We start from the raw sequence: 10,848 nt of genomic DNA, 5'->3' as shown, positions 1-10,848 counted from the left end.
GAGTGGAGTCTTTTGGGTTTTCCACTTAAAGTATCATGTCATCTGTGAAGAGTTTGACTTCTTTGCCAATTTGAATGCCTTTTATTTCTTTTTGTTGTCTGATTGCTGAGGCTAGGACTTCTCGTACTGTGTTGAACCACAGTGGTGAAAGTGGGCATCCCTGTGTGTTCCTGACCTTAGGGGAAAAGCTCTCAGTTTTTCCCCAATGAGAATGATATTCAATGTGGGCTTTACATAGATGGCTTTTATGATATTGAGCTATGTTCCCTCTATCCCTACATGATGAAGAGTTTTAATCAAGAAAGGCTGCTGTATTTTGTCAGATGCTTTCTGCATCAATCGAGAGGATCATATGGTTCTTGTCTCTTCTTTTAATGATGTGATGTATCACATTGATTGATTTGTGAATGTTGAACCACCCTTGTATCCCTTGTTTTCTTTTCATGTCCATTAGTGTGGTAAATGGTTCTCCACCCCCTCACTTTCAGTCTGGATGTGTCTTTGGGTCTAAAATGAGTCTCTTGTAGACAGCATATGGATGGGTCTTGCTTTTTATCCAGTCTGACACCCTGTGTCTTTTGATTGGAGCATTTAGCCCATTTACATTCGGAGTAACTAAAAATATAAATTTAGTGCCATTGTATTGCCTATAAAGTCCTTGTTTCTGTAGATGGTCTCTGTTTCTTTCTGATCTATGTTACTCTTGGGCTCTGTCTTTGCTTACAGGATCCCCCTTAATACTTCTTGCAAGGCTGGCTTGGTGGTCACATATTCTTTCAGTTTCTGTCTATCCTGGAGGCTCTTTATCTCTCTTTCCATTCTGAATGACAGCCTTGCTGGATAAATTATTCTAGGCTGCATGTTCTTCTCATTTAGTACCCTGAATATATAATGCCAACCCTTTCTGGCCTGCCAGGTCTCTGTGGTTAGGTCTGATGTTAGTCTGATGTTCCTCCCTCTGTAGGTTAAGAAACTCTTGTCTTCAGCTGCTTTCAGGATTTTCTCTTTATCTCTGAAATTTGCAAGCTTCACTATTATATGTCGGGGTGTTGATCTATTTTTATTGATTTTGGGAGGGGTCCTCTCTACTTCTTGGACTTGAATGCCTGTTTCCTTCCCCAGATTAGGGAAGTGCTCAGCTATGATTTGCTCAAATATACTTTCTGGCCCTCTCTTCACCCTCAGACACCCCAATAATTCTGATGTTGGATCATTTTATGGCATCACTGATTTCTCAAAGTCTCTCCTTATTGGATGTTAGTTGTTTTTCTCTCTTTTCCTCAGCTTCCTTCCTTTCCATCAACCTGTCTTGTAGATCACTTACTCTCTCTTCTGCCTAATTTACCCTAGCTGTTAGAGCATCCAATTTAGACTGCATCTCAGAGATTTTTAATTTTGGCCTGATTAGATCTCATTTCTGCACAAAGAGATTCTTTAGTGTCTTTTATGCTTTTTTTCAAGCCCAGCTATGAACTTTATAATTGTTATCCTGAATTCCATCTCTCGCATCTTACTTATATCCATATCGATTAGATCTGTGTCGGAGAGCAACCTCTGGTTCTTTCTTTTTTGTTAATTCTGCCTTTTAGTCATTTTGTCCAAAGAAGAATGGATGAGCGAGTGAGCAGAATCAAAAATATCACCCATGACCCAAGCAAAATACACAAGAGACAAATGTGAAGAGGTCAGAAACCAAAACAGAAAAATAAACAAAAACAAAAGACAAAATAAAGAGGGGGGAACGGGGAATACAATCTCACAGGGTGGACAAAACAGGGTGATCCACTTGTTCCTCAGTGCATTTTGGTCTCAGTGTTAGAAGACACTAAATCCCAAAATTGCAAAGAAAGTAAAACTTATATATATACAAAAATAAAATTGAATAGAGTGAAAGGAGGCCAAAAATAAAGAATATACCTATAAAATGTAGATATAAAAAATCAAAGTTAAAAAGTGACTTAAGGCGTCATTTCCGGGCGGCACGGGACGGAGTGGCCAACGGCCTGCAGAGCAACATGCCTAAGTTTCATTGTGACTACTGTGACACGTACCTCACCCATGACTCTCCGTCTGTGAGAAAGACACACTGCCGTGGTAGGAAACACAAAGAGAATGTGAAAGACTACTATCAGAAATGGATGGAAGAGCAGGCTCAGAGCCTGATCGACAAAACAACCGCTGCATTTCAACAAGGAAAGATACCTCCTACTCCATTCTCTGCTCCTCCTCTTGCAGGGGCAATGATCCCACCTCCTCCCAGTCTCCTGGGTCCTCCTCGCCCTGGTATGATGCCAGCGCCCCATATAAGGGGGCCCTCCCATGATGCCAATGATGGGCCCTCCTCCTCCTGGGATGATGCCAGTTGGACCTGCTCCTGGAATGAGGCCACCTATGGGAGGCCACATGCCAATGATGCCTGGGCCCCCAATGATGAGACCTCCTGCCCATCCCATGATGGTGCCCACTCGGCCAGGAATGACTTGACCAGACAGATAAGAAGAGAGAGGAACCTCTTTATATTCATTTTATATTACTTGTTCTACTTCACCAGGAGATCATGGTGCTGTGACTCTGGGTGTTTTCTCACAGCAGGACAAGGAAGACTTGCTCCCCCTTCCTATCAAAGAGAATAGTTTTTGCCGGGGAGTAGTGGGACAAAAAAAAAACAAAAACAAAAACAAAAAAAACAAAAAAAACAATTTTCATTTGTATTGTAAAATGTGAAAATAAAATTGTCAACTGTTTTAGTTAAAAAGTGACTTAAAAATAAGAGTTGATAAAATAAGAAACTAGTTGAAATGGGGAAAAAAGCAAAAAAGAGAAATGGAAAATTTTAGACTGAAAGATAAATGAATCATGAGGAAAAAACTTCAAGTTCTATTCCCCTAGCACCAGAGTTTTACAGTCTTGGGGGATCCCTAAACTAGTTGTGCACCTGTTCTTCCAGTTGGTCTTCTGAAGGAGGGGCCTGCTGCACTGCTTCTCAGGTGGCTTTGCCTGGGCGGGATTGCACCGCCCCTTGCCAGGGGGCCAGGCTCCGTGTAAGCTGGTCCTCTGTGTGGCTTTTGTTCCCTGAAGGCTTTCTGCGCCTCTTTAGGGGATCAAAATAAAAATGGCCATGCCCAATCTCAAGCCCCAGAGCCGAAAGATCACGGTCCCCTCTTTTTAGTGAACTCTCTGGGATAAACGGTCTTCACTTTTGTGTGTGCCAAACTCTGCAGACTCCTGTGGTGCATGCCCACAGCGATCCTCCCAGGGGAAGGCAGAGGGTCACCCCGTACTGTCCTTTACAGGGCCACTGCCCTGAGAGCTGTTACCCGGTCATGGGCTCACCCCTCCCGTGCCTCCCAGGGGATGGCGGAGCGTCCCACATTCTAGTCCACTGCAGGGTGCCCAGCCAGAGGGTGGTCACTTATCAGGCCTGGCTCTTGGTTTATGGCAAACCGAGCTGAGAGCCCCCTTCTGGGCTCGCTGACCATAACCAGTTTCCCTGCTCCATTGCTTGGGAACTCTAGCGGCTCAGGCACCCCCATTAGTTCTGTGACTCCTGGGATTCTGAGACCACACTGACCCCCCTAGAATTCTGCCCATTTTATCCCCTGAGCTCCTTTCAGGCAGAGATGTCTCTCCCTGGAGCAGATTACTAAGGGTTCCGATTTTGCCCTCTGGTGCTATATCCCTTTCCAGTAGCTGGTTACAGAGGCTCCCTCCCCCCTCCATTTATCTTCTGATATCTCCCCTCAGATTCACTTCTCCGAACCTCCTACCTTGCAAAAAGTGGTCACTTATCTACTTGTAGAGTTCCAGATATTTTTTCTTACATCTCAGGATGAATTCATGGGTATTTGGAATGGTTTGATAGTTATCTAGCTAAATTCAAGGGACCAGATGAAGTGAGGTCCCTTACTCTTCTGCTAGCTTGCCTCCTCCCTACTTGTGAATTTAAAACATAAGAGCAGCAATTAAAATATGGGAAGGAACAAACAAGTGTCAAATGGACAGTTATCTAAGTAAACCAGAAATCTCTAAAACAAAGGAAACTTCAGGGGTAGGTGGCATGGCTCTTTATCAGTGTGGCTGGCAATGTGTTTATTCAAGATAGGTGTCTTTGAAGTGGATGCCTCAGCAATTAGAAGCTTGATGTGAGGCACGTGCATTACAATAAATAAGACTGGCCCTTACTTGCCACATCTTATTTTACATCCTCTAAGGCAAGGATTGGTCATAGAAATGGCTGAGGGAACAAGGGTATGCTTCAAATGCATAAATGCTGTATGATTTTTCCCCAGTTTTACTTAGATATAATTCACATATGGCATTGTATAAGTCTAAGGTATACAGAATGATTATATATATATATAATGATATATGTATATAAAATGTATATAATATATACATGTAATATATATAATATATAATGATATATATTATATATATATAAAATGATACCACTACAAGTTTAGTTAACATCCATCATCTCATATAAATACAAATACAAAAAAAAAGAAAAAGAAAAACATTTTTTCCTTGCAATGAGAACACTTAGGATTTACTCTTTTTTTTTTTTTTTTTTTTAAGATTTTATTTATTTATTTGACAGAGAGAGAGATAGCAAGAGCAGGAACACAAGCAGGGGGAGTGGGAGAGGGAGAAGCAGCCTTCCTGCCGAGCAGGGAGCCCGGTGCGGGGCTCGATCCCAGGACCCTGGGATCATGACCTGAGCTGAAGGCAGACGCTTAACAACTGAGCCACCCAGGCACCCAGGATTTACTCTTCTTAACATCTTTCTTATATATCCTACAGCAGTGTTAGCAATAGTCATCATGTTGTACATTACATCCCTAGTAATTCTGTATCTTACAACTGGAAGTTTATACCTTTTGACCTGCTTTATACAGTCCCCACTTCCCTGGCTCCCCACCTCTGGCAACCATAAATCTGATGTCTTTTTTTAGGAGTTTGTTTTTGGATTCCCCATGTAAGTGAGATCATACAGTATTTGTTTTTCTCTGTCTGACTTAGGTAACTTAGCATAATGCCCTCAAAGTCCATCCCTGTTGTCATAAATGGCAGGATTTCCCTTTTTTATGGCTGAATAATATTTCATTGTGTATATATACCAAGTCTTCTTTATCTATTCATCCATTAATGGACATTTAGGATTTTTCCATACCTTGGCTATTATAAATAATGATGCCATGAACATTGGGGGCAAATATCTCTTCAACATAGTGTTTTCATTTCCTTCAGATATATCCTCAGAAGTGGGATTGCTAATCATATTGTAGTTTTATTTTTTATTTTTTGAGGAACTTCCATAATATATTCCACAATTGTACTAATTTATATCCCACCAATAGCGAAGATTCCCTTCTGTACACTTTCTTGCCAGCATCTGTTATCTTTGTTAACTTTTCTCTTTGTGATGCTAGCCGTTCTAACAGGCATGAGGTGATATTTTGCTGTGGATTTTATTTGCATTTTCCTAATGATTAGTGATGATGAACACCTTTTCACGTAACTGCTGGTCATTCATATATCTTCTTTGGAAAAATGCCTAAAAATGTCTACGTAGGTCCTTTCCTAATTTTAAATTAGATTGCATTTTGTTTTGTTTGCTTATTAAGTTGTATGAGTTATTTATATATTTTGATTATTAACCCCTTATCATATATATGGTTTGCAAATATTTTTTTCCCATTCTGCACATTTTCTGCTCATTTTGTTGATTTTTTAGTATTGCTTTGCAGAAGCTTTTTAGTTTGATGTAGTCTCAGTTGTTTATTTTTTGCTTTGATTATGCTCTAGGTATTCTATACAAAAATTCATTACCAAGACCCATGTTAAGGAACTTTTTCCTATGTTTATTTCTAGTAGTCTTATGGTTTCTGGGCTTATATTTAAGTCTTTAATCCATTTCTAATTCATTTTTTTGGGTGGTATAAAATAGGAGTCTAATTTCATTCCTTTTTTTTTTTTGTATAGTTGCCACACAATGTTACATTAGTTTCAGGTGTACAGCCTAGTGATTCAACAAGTCTATACATTATGCTTTCCTCACCACAAGTGTAACTACCATCTGTCACCATACAACACTATTACAATACCACTGACTAAATTCCCTATGCTGTATCTTTTATTCTATGACTTACTCATTTCATAATTGGAAGCCTGTATCACCTTCTCCCCTTCATCCATGTTGCCCATCTCCCTACCCCCCTCCCCTCTGGCAACCATCAGTTTGCTCTCTGTATTTATAGGTCTAGTTCTGCTTTCTATTTGTCTATTCATTTGTTTTTTAGGTTCCACCTATATTCCACCTATATTCCACTATAAGTGAAATCATACTGTTATTTGTCTTTCTCAGTCTGACTTATTTCACTTAGCATATTACCTTCTAGGTTTATCTATGTTGTTGCAAATGGCAAGGTCTCATCCCTTTTCATGGCTGAGTAATATTCCATTGTGTATATCTACCACTTCGTTTTTTACTATCAGTGAACACTTGCTTCCATATCTTGGCTATTGTAAATAATGCAGCAGTAATCACAGGGGTGCAGATATCTTTTCAAATTAGTGTTTTCATTTCCTTTGGGTAAATACCCAATAGTGGAATGATTGGATCCTATGATATTTCTATTTTAAATTTTTTGAGGAAACTCCATACAGTTTTCCACAGTGGCTGTACTAGTTTACATTACTACCAAGAGTACATGAGGGTTCCTCCTTTCTCTTTATCCTTGTCTTTTTGATTCTAGCCAATCTGACAGGTGTGAGGTGATATCTCATTTTGGTTTTGATTCGCATTTCCCTGATCACTAGTAATGCTGAGCATTTTTTTCATTTGTCTGTTGGCCATCCATATGTTGTCTTTGGAAAAATGTCTCTTCGGGTCCTCTGCTCATTTTTTAATTAATTGTTTAATTTGGTGTTGAATTGTGTAAGTTCTTTATATATTTAGGGTATTAACCCCTTATTGGATATATCATTTGAGAATATCTTCTCCCATTCAGTAGGTTGCCCTTTTGTTGATGGTTTCCTTTGCTGTGTGGAAGGAAATTCTTTGCTTCCTTTGCCTTAAGAAACATATCTAGAAAAATGTTTCTATGGCTGATGTCAAAGAAATTACTGTCTGTGTTCTCTTCTAAGAGATTTATGGTTTCAGGTCTCACATTTAGGTGGCTAATCCATTTTGAATTTATTTTTGTGTATGGTGTTATGAAGTGGTCCAGTTTCATTCTTTTTCCATGTAGCTGTCCAGTTTTCCCAGCACCATCTATTGAAGAGACTGTCTTTTCCCCATTGTATGTTCTTGCCTCCTCTGTCATAGATTAATTGGCTATATATGTGTGGGATTATTTCTCTGTCCTGTTCTCTTGATCTGTGTGTCCATTTTTATGCTAGAACCATGTTTTGATTACTACAGCTTTGTAGTATATCTTGAAATCTGGGATTGTGATACCTCTAAGTTTATTCTTGCTCAAGATTGCTTTGGTTATTTGGGGTCTTTTGTGGTTTCATAAAATTTTAGTATTATTTGTTCTAGTTCTGTGAAAAATGCTGTTGGTATTTTGATAGGGATTGCATTGGATCTATAGATTGCTTTAGGTAGTATGGACATTTTAACAATGTTAATTCTTCCAATCCATGAGTATGGTATATCTTTCCATTTATTTGTGTTGTCTTTAATTTCTTTCATCAGTGTTTTATAGTCGTTAGACTACAGATTCTTGGACTTGTTTGGTTAAGTATATCCCTAGGAATTTTATTCTTTTTGGTGCAATTATAAATGGAATTATTTTCTCACTTTCTCTTCCTGCAACTTTGTCATTAGTATATAGAAATGCAATTGATTTCTCAGTGTTAATTTTGTATTCTGTACTTTACTGAACTAGTTTATTCTTAGTTTTTGGGTGGAGTCTTTAGAGTTTTCTGTGTATGGTATCATGTTACCTGCAAATAGTGACAGTTTAACTTCTTCCTTTCCAATATAGATGGCTTTTATTTCTTTTTCTTCTTTGATTGCTGTGGCTAGGACTTCCAGGACTATGTGGAATAAAAGTGGCAAGAGTGGACATCCTTGTCTGTCTTATTCCTGATCTTACAGGAAAAATCTCAGTTTTTCACCATTGTGTATGCTGTTAGCTGTGGGTTTTCACATATGGCTTTTATTATGTTGAGGTATGTTCCTCTAAACTCACTCTGTTGAGAGTTTTTATCATGAACAGATGTTGAATTCTGTCAAGTGTTTTCTCTGCATCTTTTGAGATGACTATATGATTGTTATTCTTTGTTAATGTTAATGTGTATTGTGTTCATTGATTTGTGAATATTCAACCATCTTACATCCCTGGAATAAATCCCACTTGACTGTGGTGAATGATCCTTATAATGTATTGTTGAATGCAGTTTACTAATATTTTGCTGAGAATTTTTGCATCTGTGTTCATCATGAATAATTGACCTGTAGTTTTCTTTTTTGTGGTGTCTTTGTCTGCTTTTGTTTTCAGGGTAATGATGCCCCTGTAGAATTTGGTTGGAAGCTTTCCTTCCCCTGCTATTGTTGGAATATTATGAGGAGTCTAGATAATAACCATTCTTTAGATGTTTGGTAGAATTCACGTGTGAAGTCATCCGATTCTGGATTCATATTTTTTGGTAGATTTTTGATTACCAATTCAGTTTCATTACTAGTAATTAGTCTCTTCAGATTTTTTATGTCATCCTGATTCAGTTTTTTAAAGTTGTATGATCCTAGAATTTTATCTATTTCTTCTAGGTTGTCCATTTTGTTGGCATATAATTTTTCATTGTATTCTCTTATAATCCTTTGTATTACTGTGGTGTCAGTTGTTACATCTCCGTTTTTGTTTCTGACTTTTTTGTTGAGGATTTTTGCATCGGTGTTCATCAGAGATATTGGCCTGTGGTTCTCTCTCTCTCTTTTTTTTTTTTGGTGGTATTTTATCTGCCTTTGGTATCAGGGTAATACTAGCCTGATAGAGTGAATTTGGAAGTTTTCTTTCCCCTTCTACTTTTTGGAATATTTTGAGAGGAATACACATTAACTCTTTAAATGTTGGGTAGAATTCACCTGTGAAGCCATCTGGCCCTGGACTTTTGTTTGTTGGGATTTTTGATTACTGACTGAATTTCATTGCTGGTAATTAGTTTGTTAAAATTTTCTATTTCTTCTTGATTCAGTTTTATAGTTTTCTAGGAATTTATCCGTTTCTTCTAGGTTGTCCAATTTGTTGGCATATAATTTTTCATGATATTCTCTTACAATCTTTTCTGTTTCTTTGGTGCTGCTTGTTATTTCTCCTTTTTCATTTCTGATTTTGTGTATTTGAAGAACCAGCTCCTGGTTTTGTTGATCTATTCTATTGTTTTTTTAGTTTCTGTGTCATTTATCTTTGCTCTAATACTTATTATTGCCTTCCTTCTGATGGCTTGGGGCTTTGTTCTTTTTCTAGCTCCTTTAGGTATAAGTTTAGGTCATTTATTAGAGATTTTTCTTCCTTCTTGAAGTAGGCCTGTATTGCTATAAACTTCCCTCTTAGAATCACTTTTGCTGCACCCCAAAGATTTTGGACCATTGTATTTTCATTTTCATTTGTTTCCATGTACTTTTTGATTTTTTTTCTTTGATTTCTTGGTTGACCCATTCATTGTCCAGTAGCCTATTATTTAATTTCCGTGTATTTGTGCTTTTTCCAGACTTTTTCTTGTGGTTGATTTCTTATTTCATAGCATTGTGGTCAGAAAAGATGCATGGTATGACTTTGATCTTTTTGAATTTGTTGAGACTTGTGGGTTTCTGGACATGTCTGCTGGTAACATCCTTGGGTAGGTGAGGCTTCCTGTCAGGGTCTATTTTTGGGTGAGGCCACTGCCCAAGCTCTGAGGTTGGCATGGGGGCAGGGGATGCCACTAGCTGAGAACATTTGGACTGCTGGCTTGGTTTCCTTCCTAAGCAAGGCTGTAGGCTAGGCTCTGGTTTCCTAGGTTCTCTGGTCAGGCTTCTAGATGTTCAGGGCTGGGTACTATTCTCAGTAGTGCATAGGGCTATGAATTAATATTATAGAATGGCAACTCTGGAAAATCAATTTTCCTTTGTCTTCAGGGTTGGTTTTGCTGCCTGTTTTAGGTATTGGTTGGTTTAATGACGTTTTTAACTCATTTTGTAAAGTCTGTGTTCTTTGTCACATGTGACCACTGTAGTCTTGCTTGTGTTACTGTAGTGGTCAGCTAGTGATCTGACAGAGTTCGTTAGACGCCTGGCGCCCCCTCTCCTCAAAAGTATCCTATCTTTAGCAGATGGGCTCTCTTGTGTGTTGGGGAAAACCTTCAACTTTCAGCCAGGCAACATACAACTCTACCATAACCTTCGCTTTCTGCTTATGGAGAATGTGAAGGTCAAAGTTGAGAGTTTAGAGCCTCTCAGATTTCTTTTTTTTTTTTAGAGCATTCCCTGAGCTCTTTATGTGTGTTTAGCTCTCTAGATTCCTGACTATGCGGAAGTTTTTCAAAGTCCTTATTCTTTTTATTCCCCAGCCTTTCCTCCCAAGCTTTTCAGTTTGTCTGTTGTTTATCTCAGGTGTTATCCCTTATCCAGATGGTAGCAGCTAATGCATTTACTTTCAAGTGTTTTTGAAAAACACCCCCAAGGTAGTTGCCTCCAATTTGGGAGAGTTCTCAGTAAGAAAAAATACAGGCAAGCCTTACAGCTGGTACTTCAGGAAGCCAGAATATAGGACTACATAATCAACCTCGGTTCTTTGATAATAAGGTCCATTTTCCTCCCTCTCGTACTAGGAACTTAAACCTAGAATGTGGGCAGTTGCC

The 10,848-nt window shown here is 38.6% G+C and overlaps 1 pseudogene; it reads left to right on the top strand.

Moving 5' to 3' along the window:
* The first annotated feature begins 2,015 nt into the window (after nucleotides 1–2,015).
* Nucleotides 2,016–2,496, top strand: LOC116645956 (annotated as a pseudogene).
* The last annotated feature ends 8,352 nt before the right edge of the window (nucleotides 2,497–10,848 follow it).

Source organism: Phoca vitulina, unplaced genomic scaffold, assembly GCF_004348235.1.
Source record: "Phoca vitulina isolate PV1807 unplaced genomic scaffold, GSC_HSeal_1.0 scaffold35, whole genome shotgun sequence".
Taxonomy (NCBI): domain Eukaryota; kingdom Metazoa; phylum Chordata; class Mammalia; order Carnivora; family Phocidae; genus Phoca; species Phoca vitulina.
The sequence above is the reverse complement of the archived record's forward strand: the minus strand, read 5'-3'. Positions and strand labels throughout refer to the sequence as shown.